This window comes from Chiloscyllium plagiosum, unplaced genomic scaffold, assembly GCF_037043375.1.
Source record: "Chiloscyllium plagiosum isolate Xiang-an unplaced genomic scaffold, Cpla_swu_hap1 HiC_scaffold_21, whole genome shotgun sequence".
NCBI lineage: Eukaryota > Metazoa > Chordata > Chondrichthyes > Orectolobiformes > Hemiscylliidae > Chiloscyllium > Chiloscyllium plagiosum.
The window spans coordinates 98,151,389-98,172,482 of record NW_028270159.1 but is presented as its reverse complement, the minus strand read 5'-3'; positions in this window follow the sequence as shown (position 1 = coordinate 98,172,482).

Here is a 21,094-nt window from a genome sequence, read left to right as displayed (position 1 = left end):
AAAAATGAATGACTTTATTTTTGCTGTCACTCAAAGTCTCTCTCACATTACAAAATAACATACCATTTCTAATCTGCGTTTCTAAATTCAGTTTCGCCAACCTAATACAGAGCATGTCTAAAGTGATTATGTTCAGAATGTGAGTGTATGTCACTAAACAGTTTGGACCCGGAGATTAGAAGCACCTCCTTACATTGCAGAATGTCTCTCCTTGCATTTTTCTTTTTCAAATTGCTCCGACACTAAAATGCACAGTAAAGGAAAGCTGTGTGCCTGAGAAACAAAATGTGAGTCCGCAGTGATACATAACACCGAGGTACACTTTTAAAAGAGCATCTAATGAACTAGAACAAGACAGTCCATAACTTTTTTTTTAAAACCCTCAACGTCTAAACCATTGCATGTAACAGTCTGGGTACATCAGGAATGTTTGGTTAAATTAGAGAGTATTACAGTAATAATTACCACGAATGTAGGTTATAAACAGTACATTTCTCTGCTCACTGATAGCTCTGACAGGGCAGTTAACTCATAAAAATCAGCAAAAATTCACGGTTACACTACACCAGTATTAACCATGTATAAAGGGCCCACTCAGTTTTAATGAGATACATGAATCAGAGAATGGTGTAACAAGTGATGTGAGTTTGAACCAATTGAATTTTGTTAATTTACTTTGAGATGATAACAAATGTTACTGCAATGTGGGATTTTGGATCCATTAACTTCATTTTCAGGAGCTTTAAAGATACTCAATAAACAGGCTGAACTAACCAGAACGTCACTGCATTCAATGTCCTGTTTTCTGATAGTCATACAGTGAATGCTGTATTCAGTGACTTTCCTTTTAAAGGGAGAAATACCAAGTGAAATGTGCCCATTGTGAGTAAATGGGAAAATATAGTTTGTTTGGTAGGATTTTACTTTAGTTGATTCATTTTCCCTTTAATCGGCCGGATCCAATATTTGGCAGCAATTAAGCTGACTGCAGAAAAGGTCCTTGAGTTCCCAGTTTCATTTACTGGAAGCAGGTGGAGTTTCTGCAGTGGATCAAAGATATTTTGTCTCACGGTTGACCAGTTGGTGGAAGGCCAACTGCAAACTATAACCACCGCCTCCGCAGAAACAAAACGACTCAGCAACAATGCTGGAGAAAAGTTTATTTTCAGTTGTGTAACTTGGAGAACTAGTCCCTCCTCTCATTGAAGGAAATATTCGCAGAGTCTCAGACACAACCTTAACATCAACAGTTCATTCAAGGATCACTACAGCACTGTTTAATATTGAGAAAAATTGATAAATAGTCATAGAGTCATGTAGTGATACAGCATGGAAACAGACCCTTCGGTCCACCCAGTCCATGCCAGTCCTAATCCCAAACTAAATTTATCCCACCTGTGTGTACTTGGCCCATATCCATCCAAACATTTGATATTCATTTACTTATCCAAATGTCTTCTAAAGGTTGTAAGTATCCACCACCAAATCATCCCACACACAAACCATTCTCTGTGTAAAAGGTTGTCTCTGATCTCTTTTAAAAAATTTTCTCCTCTCATTGGAAAAGCATGTTCCCTATTGTTGAAATCCCCCACCATAGGGAAAATACACCAATGTCTTGGTCAAAAATTGAAAACAATCCCAGTTCCAAACATTTACAAAATATCACTGTGGATCTTCCTCGAATCCAAAAAAGATTCTGCCCTTTGATCAATGATTTATAAAATTTACTCGCGTATCTACTGTGATAGACGTTTTCAAACAACTTCTTAAGTGCATATGGTTCACATCAATCGGATTAAAGTAACATTTCGTGCGCTACCCCCACACACAAAAAAACAAGTTTGTTGACACGAATTGCTCTGAGGAAGTCTACGATGGATTCTTTTATCAAACAAAATCATTTCCAATGTTGTGAGAGCTCGTCTATCTTCTGTGCAATGGTCTGAATTTTAAGTTGAGTCTGACTGCAGATGAAACTGGCTGATCTGGGTAAAAGTACAGTTTGTGCCTTTCACATTGTGAATGTATATTGCTGACTTTAGTTGAATGAAGAGATGTTGTTCCAGCATCGTCTGGCACCATTAATTAGACCATTAATTTCCACATCACTAACCGTAGGGTCAGGTGTAGTTTATTGATATGTGATATTTTTGAAACGAAAGCTTCGTACATTTCCAGTATGAATCATGTCAATTAGAGCCATTCACCTTTCCACTCATGGTTTTATAAACTTATATGAGGTCACCCCCCACCCCGAACTCTCGCCCTCCAGTGACAAAAGTTACAGTCTATCTGGATTTCCAACGGTGACTCTGTTCCCTAACATTCTGCTGTGAAAGATCCTCCTGCCACCCCAGATCCACAGACAGTATCCCTTGTTACTAGTTCAAAGAAATGAAAGGAACTTCTCCCACCATATTGTTCAATTTTAGTTGCCTTCAAACACTTTGCACTTTGTGAAATCCGTGTTGTCAATAATCAGTTAAAAGAAAGTTTTTTTAAAAACTTCCTTAATTCATGTTGCTGATCTTGGCTGAATAAAGGTATGTTGCTGTCAGCATTTCTGGGGAACATGTCTGCATTTTTTTCATGTCAGTTTACAATGATATTAAGTCAAGAATAGTCAAAATATCCTGAGGAACAACGTTTAGAAATGGGCCTATTAGCTCCTCAGGGCTGCACCAACTATTTGAATATTGATACAGTTCTGCCCCTACTTTTTCCCCATAAGCCAGGATTTACAGTATTGGAGATCATATCTATGTTGATAATGGATTAGACCCTACACAGTGTTCCCGAATGTTTACAATGCTATCACCTGCACGGTTATGGACAACATGCTATAAAGTGGGTGTTGGCTGGAAGGCTTTGTCTTCACGCGATACAGGTGCGATGGGCGAAGTGATCTCTCTCTGTCGTGAAAACTTCCGACTACACGAAATTCATCTTTCCTACTTTGTCTCCAGGATGTTGCCTGGACTGGAGAATAGGTCATACGAGGATAGGTTGAGAGTGCTTGGCCTTTTCTCATTGGAAAGGCGAAGGAAGAGGGGTGACTTGATAGAGGTTTATAAGATGATCAGGGGAATAGATAGAGTAGACAGTCAGAGAGTTTTTCCCCGAGTACAACAGAGTGTTACAAGGGGACATAAATTTAAGGTGAAGGGTGGAAGGTATAGGGGGGATGTCAGGGGTATGTTCTTTACCCAGAGAGTGGTGGGGGCATGGAATGTGCTGCCTGTGGGAGTGGCAGAGTCAGAATCATTGGTGACCTTTAAGTGGCAATTGGATAGGTACATGGATAGGTGCTTAAGCTAGGACAAATGTTCGGCACAACATCGTGGGCCAAAGGGCCTGTTCTGTGCTGTATTGTTCTATGTTCTATGTCTCGTTCAGAGGCTCCACTTCACATGATTCATACCGGAAATATTCCAAGCATTCGTTTCAATGAGATCAATAAACCCCACCTGATAGTCTGGCTAGTGATGTGGAAATTAATGGTCTAATTAATGGTGCCAGATGATGCCTGGGACAACATCACTTTATTCAACTAAAGTCAGCAATATAAATTAACAATGTGAAAGGCACAAACTGTACTTTTACCCAGATCAGCCAGTTTCATCTGCAGTCAGACACAAAATTCAGACCATTGCACAGAAGATAGACGGGCCCTCACAACATTGGAAATGATTTTGTTTGATAAAACAGTCCATCATAGACTTGCTGAGAGCAACTCGTGAATATTGCTTAATTTCTTTTTGTGTGGGGTAACACATGAAATGTTACTGTATTCCGACTGATGTGAACCATTTGCACTTCAAGTTATTTGAAAACTTCCTTCACAACAGATATGTGAGTAAATTTTAGAAATCATTAATCAAAGGGACAATTTTTTTTGGATTCCAGGAAGATCCATAGTGATATTTTGTAAATGTTTGAACCTGTGATTGCTTTAAATTTTGAACTAAGACATTGGCATACAGTGCACAACTTCACAATTTGCTGTAACATGAAACTCGCAACCACTGTGAACCTGGAAGGCGATGGTTCAGAATTTAACAAGGACCTCGAAAGGTTCGTGGAATGGACCAACAAATGATTCATGAAATTTAACAAAGGCATTTCTGAAATGATTAATTTAGCTAGGAAGAATGTCGAGACACAAATTCACATCTCTGTTTGCATTTCAATATACTATAAATTACTTTTCTATTAAGACCTAAAATACTTGTGTCTTTGTTCATATTTAATACACTCTATCTTGTTCCGGAGCGAACACAGTTTCTTTATTTATTTCACTCAAGACTGTATGCTGTATTTTTGCCTCAGTATTGACCAAACTCGGTTTGGTGCCAGCTTATACGACTTGAGCTGCTTTTTCAGGAAGTGATTATCTCCACCTGTTTTGTCAAAATAATCTGTTCATGCTTAGATCAAAATAAATCCTGTTAATATCATCCCAAATTCAGGCTCGATTATTTTGTATTTATTCATTGGAAATGAACAGAATATGACCGGCCTGTTCTTAGTGGAGTGGGAGAGGGAGTTAAAGTGGTCAGCCACGGGGCCGTGGGGTTGGTTGGCACGGGTGTCCCAGAGATGTTCTCTGAAATGATCCGCAAGTTAGTGTCCTGTCTCACTGATGTAGAGGAGACCACAGCAGGTGGAACAGACACAGTGGATGACATTTGTGGAAGTATAGATAAATTGCTCCGGGATGTGGTAGGATCATTCGGGGCCTTGTCGGAGGTGAGGGGGGAGGTGTGGGCTGGTGAAGGGGCATGGACCTGACGAGGGAGTCGCGGAGGGAATGGTGTCTCCGGAATGCAGATAGGGGTAGGGAGGGAAATATACCCCGAGTGATGGGGTCTGTTTACAGGTGGTGGAAGCAGCGGAGGATGATATGACGTATGCAAGGTTGGTGCGTTGGATGATGAGGGCCAGGAGGGCTCCCTGTTGCGATTGGAGGGTTGGGGTTCAAGGGCATCGTCAACCACATGGGAGGGGAAATTGCAGTCTTTGAAAAAGGAGGTTATCCGGGATGTTTTATGGTGGAACTGGTCCTCCTGGGAGCAGGTGCGGTGAAGGCAGAGGTAATGACAATAAGGGATGGCATTTTTACAGGAGGTTGGGTGGGAGGAGTGTAGCCCAGGTAGCTGTGGGAGTCAGTGGGCTTGCAGTAAATGTTTAGTCGGTCACTGGAGATAGAGGTGGAGAGGTCTAGGAAAGGGAGGGAGGTGTCCGAGATGGTCCCTGTGAAGTTTAGGTCAGGGTGGAAGGCTTTAGTAAAGTTGATGAACTGTTCAATCTCCTTGTGCTAGCAATAGGTGGCGTTGATACAGTCATCAATGTAGCAGTGGTAAAGATGGGCAATGATACCGGTGTAGCTGTGGAGGATTGACTGTTCCACATATCTGACGAAGAGGCAGGCATAGCTGGGGTCCATACAGGTGTCCATGGCTACCCCTTTGGTTTGGAGGAAGTGGGAGGATTTAAAGGAAATGTAGTTGAGGTTGAGCATGTTCTGCTTGGTTTGGCGTGACAGGAAGAAACGGAAGGCTTCGAGGCCTACATCATGTCGCTTGGATGTGTACGGGGCCTGGACATTCTTTTCTCTCTGGGGCTGAGCAATAGTTTGTAGTTATTATGGAACTGCAAGTGCAATGGCTGGGAACTCGGAGAAACCAATGTTTCAGTCTTCTGCTTGAAGCACATTTTGACCAGAACATTTAAACACCACAAAGTTCACTGTAGGAAATGCCAGGGCTGCAACTTCTAATAATATTTGAAACTTTGTTAAAAATAGGGATTTTTAGTCATAGTTTCTGGAATAATCAAGAAAAGAATTAACCGTTAGAACAAGCTCTTTCAAAGAGAGAGGATTTGCAAAGATTGAAACCATACAGTGCTGTGCTTTATTTGAATTCAATGCCGGTCAGAGTTCGATACAGCCAAGGTGATCTCTCCATATACTGGTTCTGTTAATCTGACACACCGACATACCTGTCTGTACAAAACTGTATTATTTGTTTAGATGATCAAAATTTAGGAAACAGATCAAACAGAATGTATTCGGCTGGGAAGGTGATGGATACAGAAGACAGAATCAAAAACTGGGAACATTAAATCTGAAAAGAGAGTAACAAGTAGTACAAGATCAAAGACATGACAAGGTGCATGTCGATATGTCCCAGACGTTAGTGAATCGAATGAGCTTGTTAGATGGTCGAGAGACTCGTCCAATATTGTCCTGGAATCAGACCGCGAAACAGAGATCAAAAGGTCAATTTGCAAATGTCACTTCAATGTGATCGCTTCATACTCTGTGTCCTGATATAGGCCCCATTGGCAGATGTTTCCGCCAGACTGCATCCCCTGGGTTTATTTTCTGATCAGAAGTGAGATGTGTGGCTTGCTGCTGGCACATAGAAACAGGAAGTTGTGTGCCAGCTGAGAATGATACATCAGGCGTTACTTTCCGTATTATCAGCACAAAGTCTTCCTGCCTCTGAGGGGGAACACACACTGACAGTGTCAAGAACAAACGGACAGATTGCTGTTGGTTTCAACACTGTATTCAATTCCATTCCCATTTCCCAGAATGAAACAGAAGAGATACAAGATTATTTCAGCTGGAGTAAATTATCTGTCAGAAAGATAAGAAGAGTTGTATACAGTAGCCAGTAGCCCCCCATGGTAGGCTACTGGCTACTGCAGAAAATACGGAGATATGGCATTGAGGGTGAGTTGGAGGTTTGGATTAGGAATTGGCTGGATGGAAGAAGACAGAGGGTAGTAGTTGATGGCAAAGTTTCTTCATGGAGTGCCGTCACTAGCGGTGTTCTGCAAGGATCTGTTTTGGGACCATTGCTGTTTGTCATTTTTATAAATGACCTGGAAGAGGGGTTAGAAGGTTGGGTGAGCAAGTTTGCGGATGATACGAAAGTCGGAGGAGTTGTTGACAGTGAGGAAGGATGTGGCAGGTTACAGCAGGATATAGAGAAGCTGCAGAGCTGGGCAGAAAGGTGGCAAATGGAATTCAATGTAGCTAAGTGTGAGGTGATTCACTTTGGGAAGAATAACAAAAAGATGGGGTACTGGGCTAATGGTCGGATACTTGGTAGTGTGGATGAGCAGAGGGATCTTGGTGTCCATGTACACAGATCTCTGAAAGTTGCCACCCAGGTAAATAGTGCGGTGAGGAAGGCATATGGCGTACTGGCTTTTATTGGTAGAGGAATTGAGTTCCGGAGTCCTGAGGTCATGATGCAGTTGTATCAGACTCTGGTGCGGCCGCATCTGGAATATTGTGTGCAGTTTTGGTCGCCATACTATAGGAAGGATGTGGAGGCACTGGAACGGGTGCAGAGGAGGTTTACCAGGATGTTGCCTGGTATGGAAGGAAGATCGTATGAGGAAAGACTGAGACACTTGGGGCTGTTTTCATTAGAGAAAAGAAGGTTTAGGGGTGACTTGATTGAGGTGTACAAGATGATTAGGGGGTTAGATAGGGTTGACAGTGTGAACCTTTTCCCGCGCATGGAGTCGGGTATTACAAGGGGGCATAGCTTTAAATTAAGGGGGGGTAGATATAGGACTGAAGTTAGGGGTAGGTTCTTCACTCAGCGAGTCGTAAGTTCATGGAATGCCCTGCCAGTAGCAGTGGTGGACTCTCCCTCTTTATGGGCATTTAAGCGGGCATTGGATAGGTATATGGAGGATAGTGGGTTAGTATAGGTTAGGTGGGCTTGGATCGGCGCAACATCGAGGGCCAAAGGGCCTGTACTGCGCTGTATTCTTCTATGTTCTATAGTTGTCATCGGGTGAAAGGAGCTAAGTGACAATGTGTAGTTTCACTCATAAACCTATGTTTAAAAGTAGAAAGCTTGGGGGAAGTAAATAAGTAAATCTAAGAGACAGCATTCATTAAAAGTTGGAATTGTAAGGTTTAAGCAATAAAATTCAGCATGGCTTTGGTGGAAGTGATATCATATCGGAAGTGGTTGATTCTGTATTCCGGAGAGGCAATGAGATGTAACATCGGGTGTAAAAAGTGGATGCAATGCTTCTTGACTTCAATCAGGTTTTTGACCAGATCTTGCATCTTTAATATGGTAAGGGTTCATGGGATCTGGTGCAGTTTGGCAAATGATTCGAAGGTTTATTTGTTGGCAGAAGGTAATGGTCGAAGGTAGTCATTGAGAAGACATCTTGTGTCCAGTGGCCTACTGCATGACTGGTTGCTGGATCCTTTGATGTTTGCAGCGTATATGAACGGTCTAGTCAAGAATGTAGCAATTTTCATCAGTACGTTCAAAGATGAGGTGAAAAACGTTTGGTTTTGCAATTAGTGAGGAGGAAAGCCAGTGTGACATCGATGGCCTTGTCTGTCGGAGAGACGAATTGAAAACAGAACATTATATCCTAAAGTCTGTGAAGTAAAGTATTTTCGAGACTAACAATTTAAGCGAATATACGATGCATTGTTGGAATCTACACAATACAAAGGATATGCAATCTTCTGTTGTGAATATCCACATTATGGAGTGGGGGTTGGAATTATAGTCTGGAGATATTGTGGCTAGACCATTCTTTCAGGAAACAGGGGTCTGAGCCCACAGTGCTGCCACATCAAGTCGTGAATTAAAGTTGATAATTAAACAACTCATTGAAGGAATAAGCTCCACAGATATTTCCTTGCTCTGCTTTGGAGAGCACAACACATCAGCACAAAAGTTAAGGCTGAAGCATTCACAGCAATCTTCAGCCAGAAGTGCCAATTGTGTGATCCATCTCGGCATCTTCCATAGATCACCAATATCACAGATACCTGTCAGCAGGAATTCGCCTCTCTCCATGTGAAATCAAGGCACTGTTGGCCGTTGGGGGGAGGGGGAGGGGGGCAGGGGTTACTGCAAATGCTATGGAGCCTGACAAAATTCTGGCAATAATACTGATGACTTGTGCTAGCCAAGCAATCCCGGTACAGCTAAAACACGAGCATGGACAATGTGGAAAATAGGCCAGGCACGTCCTGTGCACAGAAAATAGGTCAAACCACCCTGGCGAATTACTGCCCCATCAGTCCATGCTCAATCATGAGTTAGATGTAGGGAGGTGCTATCAAGCAGCACTAGCTCAGCAATAACCTGTGTAAATGTGGGTTACGCAAGGCCTCCTCAGCTCATGTCTGAATTACAGACTTGATTTAAACATGGACAAAGAACTGAATTCCAGAAATGAGGGGAGAGTGACAGCCCTTCACATTAAGGTCACATTCGACAGAGGGTGATATTATGGAGCCTAGCAAAACTGGGTTCAATGGGTATCAGGTGACAACCTCCCTGCTGCCTGCAGTCATACGTCACACATTGAAAGATAGCTCTGCTTGTTAGAGGGCAGTCGTCTCAGCCAAAGCAAATCCCTGTTGGAGTTCCTGAAAAAAGTGTCCTTGGCACGATCCTGTTCAGCTGCTTCAGCAATGACCTTTCCTCCATCAGAAGGTCAGAAGTGAAATCTGCATTAATCTCGCACTTTTTTGTGACTCCTCAGTCCACATTCAAACACAACAAAATTTGGACAATTTCCAGACTTGAGCTGACAAGTGGCACATAGCATTCACACCACAAAGCTGCGAGACAATGACCATTGACAATAAGAGACAACCTAACCAAAACCCCTTGACATTCAATAGTGTTACCATCACTGAATCCCTCACCATCGATACCCTGGGTTTTATTGTTCATTAGAAATTGAGCTGGACACTCCATATAAATACAATGGTTGTACGAGCAGGCCGGAGGCTAGGAATACTGCAGCGAGTAACTCACCCTCCTGACTCGCAAAGCCAATTGACTGTCTAAGAGACAGAGGTCAGGAGGCTAATAGCACAGCTCACCCCTTGACTGGATAGGAACAGCTTCAACTGCACTCAAGAAGCTTGGCATTGTCCAGGACAAAGCATCCCACTTGATCAGTAGCACATCCACAAGCGTCCATTGCCTCCAAATCTGATTCTTAGTACCTGCCATATGCACTATCTAAAATACTACACTGCAGAAACTTAGCCACTTCCTGAGACAGTACCTTCCCACTACCACTTGCATCTCGAAGGACAGGAGCAGCAGATACAAGGGAACAGCACCACTGTAAGCTCCTCTCTAAAACACTCGGCATCCTGACATGGAAATATGTCACCGATCCTTTACTGTAATTGGGTCAAAATCTGGAGTTCCCTTCCTCAGGCCATTTTGGAACATGTTATTTCAGAAAGGCAGCTTACTGCCATCAGCTGAAGGACAACTATGGACAAGTAAAAGCAACCACCATGTTCCAAGAGTCAATAAAAAACTCATTGAAGCTAACATGACAGTTTGATAAAGTGGTTGAGGAGGCATTATGAGTATGTAATAAGCAATTAAAAGGTTTGGAGTAAAGTTCCAGAATCAGTCCCTACCATGGTAGCTTTAATTAATAAAAGAGTATGAAATGAAAATGCTGGAATAATGAACGATAATCACAGACCTACCAAAGGTTTGAAGCATGTTACATGGTTCAATATTGTCCTTCAGAGGAGGTCGTCTGACCTTCCTACCTGGCCTGCACTACCCTTTCAACAATAAGGTGATGGTCCTTTCCTGTGCCGAACCTGACTAAGAAACCCATCAGGAGAAAGTGATGACTGCAGGTGCTGGAGATCAAGTTGAGAGTATGGTGCTGGAAAAGCACAGCAGATGAGGCAGCATCCGAGGAGCAGGAAAATCAACGTTCCAGGCATAACTCCTTCATCAGGTATCCGAATGAAGGCCTCATGCCCGAAACGTCGATTCTCCTGCTCCTCGGACGCTGCCTAACCTGCTGTACTTTTCCAGCACTACAGTCTCGACTGAGAAGCAATTTGGTTGGAATAAAGCTTCTTAAGAAAGATCAACCATAATTAGCCGAGCAAGATGGCAGGCCTTCAAAAAGGTAGCTGATGACCACCTTCTTGGGATATGTGACTAACTTTTTCATAAGTCAGTGAAGAATTCAAAAAATGCAAATTATGGTGAGTCAGGCTTTTCAGACAGAGTCCTGTACACAGTTTAGATTGATGATTGGATGCAAAGTCTCCTGTGACGTTGCTGTGAACAGCAGGAGAGTTCTTGCCAGTATTGCACTCCAATATTTGTTCATGAGGTAAAGTGTCAGATTTATTGCATTTCTGTTTGTGACCGCTTTCTGTGCATTCCCAATATTAGGATCACAGCGGTGACACCATGACACCAATATTCCCAAACTCCAGTTTGATGCTGAATGGACGGCGTTTGGAATACCATCGTTTGCCCAGGGTGAAATTTGAATTCAAAGGAAGCCTGGAATCGGAAAGAAAGCCAATGGTGACCATGTAACCCGAGTCAATGGGAAAATACAAAAACAGCTGGTTCACGAATGACAAGGCATCTGTCACCTTTCCATGATCTGGCCGACATGAGATTCCAGACCCACTGTGTTCTGAAGTGGCTTTAGCAAGCTATTGAATGGGCAGTTGGGGATAGGGACTCATTGCTGACCCTTACCAGAAAGTAATACGTGTAACAAAACCTCACAACAACTATATCAATTAAATGTAATTGTTGCGCACTTCCTGATGTCATTTCAAGTATTTCATGTGAATATTCTAAAATGCACTTTGAGTGATGTTGCACCGTCTAAACGGACTACAATATAAATTAGTGGGACATTCAGAGTAGGAGAAAGTGAGGACTGCAGATGCTGGAGATCAGAGCTGAAAATGTGTTGCTGGAAAAGCGCAGCAGGTCAGGCAGCATCCAAGGAGCAGGAGAATCGACATTTCAGGCATATGCAACACATTTTCAGCAGCGACATTCAGAGTAGATCCCGTTCAACATTGAAGTTTAATTGCAGAATTTTCAGCACTGAATATTTAACCTAAATAAAAGTTTTAAATTGTGTTTATCATTCAGAAATAAATAAAATCTGTTGCAATTCTTCTTCATAAATTGGTATTCACTTCTAAAAATGGTCACCATTCTTAAAATAAACTTGTTTCGATTTGAATCTTACCAACAAATCTCTTCTTTCATCTGGCTTTGCTGTCCCCATCACTTCATTGAAACCAATTAAGCATTTATGTAAATAAACACAGAAATAGAATTCTCAGAATAAATTACAGAACAACAAAACCGCAATTTATATTTCCCCACAAGCACAGCACACGAATTGTGGAAAAAATGCAAATAACTCAATGGATTCCAATACTAATTGATGTTAGGACTTTTTAATACATAATTTGTATAATTGTTGAATGACAGAGGTATCAATTGTCATGTTTAGTAAACAAAAAACTATAATTAAGTGATACATTGGCACAGCTAATATTTCTGTCTCTCTTTTTCTCTCTTCCCCTCCTGCCTCCCCCCATTTTCCTTTATATCTGATGCCTTGTTTTGCCTCTCCACAATCGGGCAACGTTTTCCTTAATAACATGAAGCCAACACCTCACCAACATATGCTCTCAGCCAAATTCATCCATTTCTTTCGAGAGATTTGAGTCAGTACAACCAGATTTTCTCAAAAATCTGTCTGAGTATTGAGTGATCTGGAAATGCTTGATCGGAAAGACTTTACTGTGATAGTGTTTTCATTGTAACTCAGCAGTATTATTCTTGGCTGAGGAATGTTTAATGGTTCAGTGCAATGCATATTTAGTCTATAATTAACTTTTACTGCACATCTCATGGAATGTTTAATATTGTAGAGGGTGATTTATTCTGTGTCGACTCTGTGTTGTACCTGCTCTGGGAGGGTTTTTTTAGGGAATCCTGGATGCGGATCTATACTGTGTCTAAACCAAAATGTATTTGACATGTTTGCATTGTACAGCACAATATAGAGGGAGATTTACCCAGCACATTACATGAGCTGTACCATCACAGAAAACATTTGATGTAGCCGTGTAAAGGGGCTTGAACTTCTACCCACTGTCATTCTGATTTTGAAATGCTTGATACCAGGATAAAAAGGGAACAACACGATGCATCGAAACTTTGTTATACAAGTAGATTATCATCTACAGGCACAGACATACATACACACATAAGCAAATCATCTATGAACAACCCTTGCAGTGTTTAATGGATAAGTGCAGAGAGACCTTTAATATGCAATGTGTCTATTCCATGCAATGCATACCGACAATGCGTTTGATATGGTAGTTTAAATGTAGTTTTGATCTGTCTTTAACCTTTTCTGTGATAGCTGTGGTTGTGTTTGACAAATATTCAACAGAACTGGAGGACTATAAATGCAGTCACTGCATTAGAGGCAGAATGCAATGCCATCAAACAGGGAGAAAGGCGATCCCTGTCTTTTTTCATGATGAGGAGGCATTGAAGCAGCCGGGCTTCAAACATGAAATGAAGGTTAATTTAAATGAGGCTGAGATAATTCTGAAAAGACTAACTTAGAGCAAAGATGAATGATAGGGAACCACAAGCAGCCTGTTCAGCCAATGGGGTTTGGTCTTCCAAACAATGACATCATGGCTGAGCTGATCATCCTCACCTCCACTTTCCAGTGTTTTAACTGTCAACATTGATTCAATTACCAATCAAAATCTGTCCATTTCCACCTTCAAAATACTGAATGACCAAACCTCGACAGTTTTCTGTGGTAAAGAATTCCACAAATTCTCTACATTCTGGGAGACAAAATTCTCTTCTGCCCGAAATTTGTGACCTCTAATTCAGAGATTCTACTCCCTGGTCCGAAACTCTCCCACAAGGGGAAACAACATTTCTGCATTTACACCATCAAGTTTCCTGAAAATAATAGATGTTTCAGAATGTCAGTACTGAATCTTCTATGTTCTAATGAGTATAGGCCCAAACGACTCAATCTCTACTCTCAAGACAGTCCCTCCATCTTTAGGATCAGTCGACTGAACCTCGTGTGGATTGTCTCTCTGTCCAATGTACCTTTTCTTTACGATATGAGTCCCAAGAACAGGTCACAGTATTCCTGCTGTGGTAAGAATACAGCTTCTTTTCAGTTTTAACAAACATTATAGTCATACAGATATCCAGCACAGAAACAGACCCTTCGGTCCAACTGCACTGACCAGATATCCCAATCTGACTGAGTACCATTTGCCAAACATTTGGCCAATCTTCCTCTAAATGTGACCTGTTCATACACCCATCCAGGTACCTTTTAAATGCAGTAATTGAACCCACCTCCACCACTACCGCTGGCAGCTTTTCCCACACATACACGTGAAAAGGTTACCCCTCAGGTTCTTTTCAAACGTATCTCCTCTCACGTTAAACCGCTGTCCTCTCGTTTTGGACTCTCCCGCTCGAGGAAAAAGGCCTTGGCAGTTCACCATATCAATGCCCCGCATGATTTTATAAGTCTTGTTCAGACCACTCCTTAGCCTCCATTTCTCTCACTGCAGGGAAAAGAGAAGCCCCAGCCTATTCAGCCTCAGCTTATACCTTAAACACTCCAGTTCCAGCATCATTCTTGGAAATCTTTTCTACACCCTCTTAAGTTTCACAAAATCCTTCATAGAAACGGTCAGCCAGATTTGTCTATAATAATTCTAAATGTGGCCTCACAAATGTTCTGTACAGCTGAGACATGACATCTCGACTCCTACACTGAACATTATGACCAATGAATGAAAGCGTGCCAAACACATTTTTCCCCACCCTGTCTCCCTGCAACTCCACTTTCAAGGAATGATGCATCTGCACCCTTTGGTTTCTTTGCTCAGCAACAACCCCCTCCCCCCCCCCCCAAGGCCCAGCCATTAATTGTAATAGTCCTGTCCTGGTTTGCCTTACAAAAATGCAACACCTACATTTATTTAATGAATCATGGGTTCATGAAAGGCAGGTCATCTTTAACTGAATTATTGGAATTCTTTGAGGTTATAATGAGCGTGGTAGACAATGGGCAACTGGTGAACGTGGTGTATGTAGATTTCCAAAAGGCATTCAGCAAGGTGCTGCACAAAAGGCTGCTGCATAAGATAAAGATGCACAGTATTACGGGCAATGCATTAGCATGGAAAGAAGAATGGTTAACTAACAGAACCCAAAAACTGGGGATAAATGGGTGTTTTTCTGGTTGACAATCAGTGGCTAGTGATGTGTCTCAGGGATCAGTGTTGAGAATGCAACTGTTTACAATTGTTGGGACTGCAATTGTTTACAATTCAGAGAGATTGCTTCGAGTTAGAGACCAAGTGTAGTGTGTTGTAGTTCGCAGAAGCCACTTAAATGAGTGATGGAGCAAAGTGTGCAGAAGGTTATAGACAGGTAAAGGGAGTGGGCAAGGGTCTGGCAGATGGAGTACAATGTTAGTAAACATGAGGTCATCCATTTTGGTAGGAATAATAACAAAGTGGTCTACTTTAAAATGGTGAAAAATTACAGAATGCTGCTGTGCAGGGGGACCTGGGTGTTCCTGTGCATGAAACACAAAAGTCTGGTTTGCAAGTCCAGTAGCTAATTAGGAAGGCAAATGGAATAATGTCCTTCATTGGCAGTGGATATAGTTTAAAATTAGGACTTTCTGCTGGAGCTGTATTGGGCGCTGGTGTGGCCACGCCTGGAGTACTCTGTACACTTTTCATCGCTTTACATGAGATGGCACTGGGGTGGGATTTGCAGAGGAGTTTGACTACGTTGATTCTGGAAATGAGGGGGTTGGCTTATGAACAGACTGGGATTATACTCATTGGAATTCAGAAGAATGGGGGAGGGGATTGTAAAATTATAAATGCGATAGATAAGGCAGAAGCAGGGAGGCTCAAAGTTTGTGAGAAGATTTGTACCTCGGGTGCTCGTTGTTGTGGTTCTGTTCGCCGAGCTGGGAATTTGTGTTGCAGACGTTTCGTCCCCTGTCTAGGTGACATCCTCAGGGCTTGGGAGCCTCCTGTGAAGCGCTTCTGTGATGTTTCCTCTGGCATTTATAGTGGTTTGTATCTGCCGCTTCCGGTTGTCAGTTCCAGCTGTCCGCTGCAGTGGCCGGTCTATTGGGTCCAGGTCGATGTGCTTATTGATTGAATCTGTGGATGAATGCCATGCCTCTAGGAATTCCCTGGCTGTTCTCTGTTTGGCTTGTCCCAATAGTAGTGTTGTCGCGGTCGAACTCATGTTGCTTGTCATCTGCGTGTGTGGCTACGAAGGATAGCTGGTCAAGCCAACGTCTTCACTCAAAGGGTTGTGAATCTCTGGAATCCCCTGCCTAGTGAAGCAGCTGAGGCTAACCTGTTGAATGATTCAAAGGTGAAGATAGATTTGTGAAGAGTAAAGGAATGAAGGGTTATCGTGAGCAGTGGGTAAGTGGAGTCTCAGTCCATTGAAAGATGATCCATGATGTTATTGAAAGGCAGAGCTGACTCATGGCGTCAGATGGCCTACTCCTGATTATATTTCTTATGTTAGGATGTTGTTATGTTTTAACAGGCCTCCAATTCAAAAAGTAATGTTCTCTAACTACTAAATAAAAACGGAAAGAACTGTGGATGCTGTGTATCAGAAACAAAAGCAGAAACTGCTGGAAATGCTCAGAAGGTCTGGCAGCATCTCTGGTGTGAAAGGCTCCCTTGCTTTTCCATACAACTTTCTTCAATAATGCTGCCACATTAGTCACTCTCCAGTCTTCTGGCATCTCATCTATGATTATCAACGATATAAATATCTCAGCAAGGGGACCATGAATCTCTTCCCTAGCTTCCCACAAAGTTCTGGGAAATACCTAATCAGGTCTCCAGGATGTATTTCCATTTTTCTACTTTAAGACCTCCGACACCTCCTTTTCTGTAAAATAAACTCATTTTAAGATCATATTATTTATTTCCCAAGTTTCTTAGCTTCCATGCTCCTGTCTACTGTAAATGTTGATGCAAAATATTTCCTTAGTGTCTCTGCCATCTCCTGTGGTGACATGCAGGAAAGCCATGTTGATCTTTAAGGCCTGTATTCTCTCCTTAGTTATTCTTTTAACCTTAAAATAATTTTAGAATCTTTTCGGATTCTCCTTAATTCTATTTGCCAAAGCAATTTTATGTCCCTTTTTTTCCCTCATGATTTCCTGTTTAAGTATACTCCTACTGCCCTTATCCCCTTCTCACTCAATCCCAGCTGTCTATATCTGATGACTGCTCCCTTCTTTTTCTGGACAGGAGTTGCAATTTCCCTCATCATTGAGCTTTTCCCACGCCTTGCCCTTCACACAAACAGAAACATACCATCACTGAACTCTCATTGTCTCATTCTTAAAGGCCTCCCACTTGTCAGCCATCCCTTTACCTGTGAATAACCTCCCCCAACCAACTTCTCAAAGTCTAATACCATCAAAACTGGCCACACTATAATTTGAAACTTTCATTTTTAAATCAATGTTATCCTTTCTCATCATTATTATTAAACCAATAGAATTATGATCACTTTCCCTGAAGCCTGCCCCTATGGACACCTCAGTCACTTGCCCTGCCTTGGTTCCCAACAGAAGGTCAAGTATTGCGAACTGTCTCGTAGGTGCATCCACATATTGAATAACAACGTTTTCTTGTACACACTTAACCATTTTCTCCACATTCCAAGATCTTAACACTACCTCAAACTCTGTTTGGAAAGTTAAAATTCCCTACCATTATTCTTTGTTCTTACAAATAGCATAATCGCTTCGAAATTTCCCACTGACTATTCGGAGGCCCATTTTACAATCCCAGCAAGGTCATCACCTCTTTCTTATTTTTAAGTTTCATCCATATAACTTCACTGGGCAATCTCCAAGAAATATCCTCTCTACATCCAGCTGTAATGTTCTTTCTAACCAAAAACACCACTTCGTCTCCTGTCTTGCTCCTCTGTCTATATATTTTATAGCATCGATCTCCTGGAACATTAAGCTGCCAGTCCTGCTCACCCCTGAGCCACATTTCTGTAATGGTAATGATATCCTTGTCCCACATTCCCATCTATGCCCCATGTTCATCTGTCTCACATGTCATGCCTCTTGCATCGAAGTAAATGCAGTTTCGCAGTCTTACCTCGCTCTTGCCAAACTGTTGTCTGCCTTGACCCCTAGAATTGCTCACCGCATCTCACTTCAAACATTTCTCTTTTCTCACTAGCTTGTTGGTTTCTACTACAAACCGACCGACTCCCACAGCTACCTGGACTACACCTCCTCCCATCCTGCCCCCTGTAAAAACGCCATCCCATTCTCCCAATTCCTTCGACTCCACCGCATCTGCTCCCAGGAGGACCAGTTCCAAAAACGCACAACCCAGATGGCCTCCTTCTTCAAGGACCGCAATTTCCCCCCCCCCCGACGTGGTCGACGATGCCCTCCACCGCATCTCTTCCACTTCCCGCTCCTCCGCCCTTGAGACCCGCCCCTCCAACCGCCACCAGGACAGAACCCCACTGGTCCTCACTTACCACCCCACCAACCTCCATGTACAGCGCATCATCCGCTGTCATTTCCGCAACCTCCAAACGGACCCCACCACCAAGGATATATTTCCCTCCCCTCCCCTATCAGCATTCCGTAAAGACCACTCCCTCCGTGACTCCCTCGTCAGATCGACACCCCCCACCAACCCAACCTCCACTCCCGGCACCTTCCCCTGCAACCACAGGAGGTGCAAGACTTGTGCCCACACCTACCCCCTCACCTCCCTCCAAGGCCCCAAAGGAAACTTCCATATCCGCCACAGATTCACCTGCACCTCCACACACATCATCTATTGCATCCTCTGCACCCGATGTGGCCTCCTCTATATTGGGGAGACAGGCCAGCTACTTACGGAGCGTTTCAGAGAACACCTCTGGGACACCCGAACCAACCAACCCAACCACCCTGTAGCTCAACATTTCAATTCCCCCTCCCACTCCACCAAGGATATGCAGGTCTTTGGACTCCTCCATCGTCAGACCACAACAAAACGACGGTTGGAGGAAGAACGCCTCATCTTCCGCCTAGGAACCCTCCAACCACAAGGGATGAACTCGGATTTCACCAGTTTCCTCATTTCCCCTCCCCCCACCCTGTCTCAGTCAAATCCATCGAATCTTCTTCCCGACCTCTCTGCCCCCACCCCAGTCTGACCTATCACCCTCACCTTGACCTCTTTCCACCTATCACATTTCCGATGCCCCTCCCCCAAGTCCCTCCTCCCTACCTTTTATCTTAGCCTGCTGGACAAACGTTCCACATTCCTGAAGAAGGGCTTATGTCTGAAACGTCGATTCTCCTGTTCCCTGGATGCTGCCTGACCTGCTGCGCTTTTCCATCAACACATTTCCGGTTCCCACCATCCCCCTTACTAGTTTAAAACCTTCAGCACACTGCTAGCAAATTTCCCCACAAGAATATCGGTCCCCTTCCAATTCAGCTCCCTCTTATACAGGTCATTTCTATCGCTGAAGAGATCCCAGTTATTGAAAAATGGGAATCCTAACCCCTGCAGCAGCTCCTCAGCCACACATTAGCTCCTCTATCTGACTGTTCCTAATCTCAATATTCCATTAGTTTTTAAACAAACCCCAACATGACATTTGCCATCTTTATTGACAGTTGAAATTAAAAGCTAACTTTTTGTGGTTCGGAGATGCTGATTCCCTGTAGATTTCTGAATTCAATCTCTATCTTGCCCATTAAAATGCATAACTTCACTGTTTCTGTCTGTTCTCATTTATTTCATCCACATTACATTATTATGCAAAGCTCCGTGTTCACTCTCTTGTCCTATCTGTATCCCTCCGCAAACTTCTTTTTGTGTCATACTCACCACTTGTCTCTGCTCCAATTTTTGAGTCATTCGCAAACTTGCGATTCTTTGAAAAGGTGACGAAGGAGGTTGATGAGGGGAAAGCGGTAGATGTGGTATATATGGATTTTAGTAAGGCGTTCGATAAGGTTCCCCATGGTAGGCTACTGCAGAAAATACGGAGATATGGCATTGAGGGTGAGTTGGAGGTTTGGATTAGGAATTGGCTGGATGGAAGAAGACAGAGGGTAGTAGTTGATGGCAAAGTTTCTTCATGGAGTGCCGTCACTAGCGGTGTTCCGCAAGGATCTGTTTTGGGACCATTGCTGTTTGTCATTTTTATAAATGACCTGGAAGAGGGGTTAGAAGGTTGGGTGAGCAAGTTTGCGGATGACACGAAAGTCGGAGGAGTTGTTGACAGTGAGGAAGCATGTGGCAGGTTACAGCAGGATATAGAGAAGCTGCAGAGCTGGGCAGAAAGGTGGCAGATGGAATTCAATGTAGCTAAGTGCGAGGTGATTCACTTTGGGAAGAATAACAAAAAGATGGGGTACTGGGCTAATGGTCGGATACTTGGTAGTGTGGATGAGCAGAGGGATCTTGGTGTCCATGTACACAGATCTCTGAAAGTTGCCACCCAGGTAAATAGTGCGGTGAGGAAGGCATATGGCGTACTGGCTTTTATTGGTAGAGGAATTGAGTTCCGGAGTCCTGAGGTCATGATGCAGTTGTATAAGACTCTGGTACGGCCGCATCTGGAATATTGTGTGCAGTTTTGGTCGCCATACTATAGGAAGGATGTGGAGGCATTGGAACGGGTGCAGAGGAGGTTTACCAGGATGTTGCCTGGTATGAAAGGAAAATCGTATGAGGAAAGACTGAGGCACTTGGGGCTGTTTTCACTAGAGAAAAGAAGGTTTAGGGGTGACTTGATTGAGGTGTACAAGATGATTAGGGGGTTAGATAGGGTCGACAGTATGAACCTTTTCCCGCGTATTGAGTCGGGTATTACAAGGGGGCATAGCTTTAAATTAAGGGGGGGTAGATATAGGACTGATGTTAGGGGTAGGTTCTTCACTCAGCGAGTCGTTAGTTCATGGAATGCCCTGCCAGTAACAGTGGTGGACTCTCCCTCTTTATGGGCATTTAAGAGGGCATTGGATAGGTATATGGAGGATAGTGGGTTAGTGTAGTTTAGGTGGGCTTGGATCGGCGCAACATCGAGGGCCCAAGGGCCTGTACTGCGCTGTATTCTTCTATGTTCTATGTTCTATGTTGCCTACAATATACTCACTTTCC